Source organism: Penaeus monodon, chromosome 19 (genome assembly GCF_015228065.2).
Source record: "Penaeus monodon isolate SGIC_2016 chromosome 19, NSTDA_Pmon_1, whole genome shotgun sequence".
Classification (NCBI taxonomy): Eukaryota; Metazoa; Arthropoda; class Malacostraca; order Decapoda; family Penaeidae; genus Penaeus; species Penaeus monodon.
Window position 1 is genome coordinate 7,436,179 of NC_051404.1, and position 413 is coordinate 7,436,591.

Genomic DNA, 413 nt, shown 5'->3' on the forward strand with positions numbered 1-413 from the left:
GCTTCCCATGAGTGAATATAGGTAAGAATTAAACCCAGATAAGAAAATGACAGTGACTCCAGTGAACACTTAAAAGAGACAACAAGATTTGAGCAGAATAAAAAAAAAAAATATCTGAGAAAACATTCAGTGAACTGAGAGAAAAACAGATACTCATTACAAAAGAAACTACAGAAGGTTCCCAGCTTCCTCAGAACATGAGACAGGAAGAGATATAATAAATGTCACAATCAGTAGCGACTAACAAAAAGTAGTACTCAAGAAATGGGACAGAAAAAAGAGGGTATAAATGTACCTATTCTTGACATCATGATCTCGTACAGTATAAAGAAATTGAAAGATGGGAAAAAATCCTTCTGCAGTTTCTTGTATCAACATGAATAAAAACAACTGTATTTAGGGATGGAAAATCT

General features: G+C 33.4%; 1 protein-coding gene across 1 annotated transcript in view; it reads right to left on the minus strand.

Annotated features, from left to right (window-relative positions):
• The window catches only part of LOC119585037 (serine/threonine-protein phosphatase 2A regulatory subunit B'' subunit beta-like), a gene marked incomplete at its 5' end in the record, with an annotated part of 15,978 nt that overhangs the window by 1,320 nt on the left and 14,245 nt on the right, over positions 1-413 (minus strand).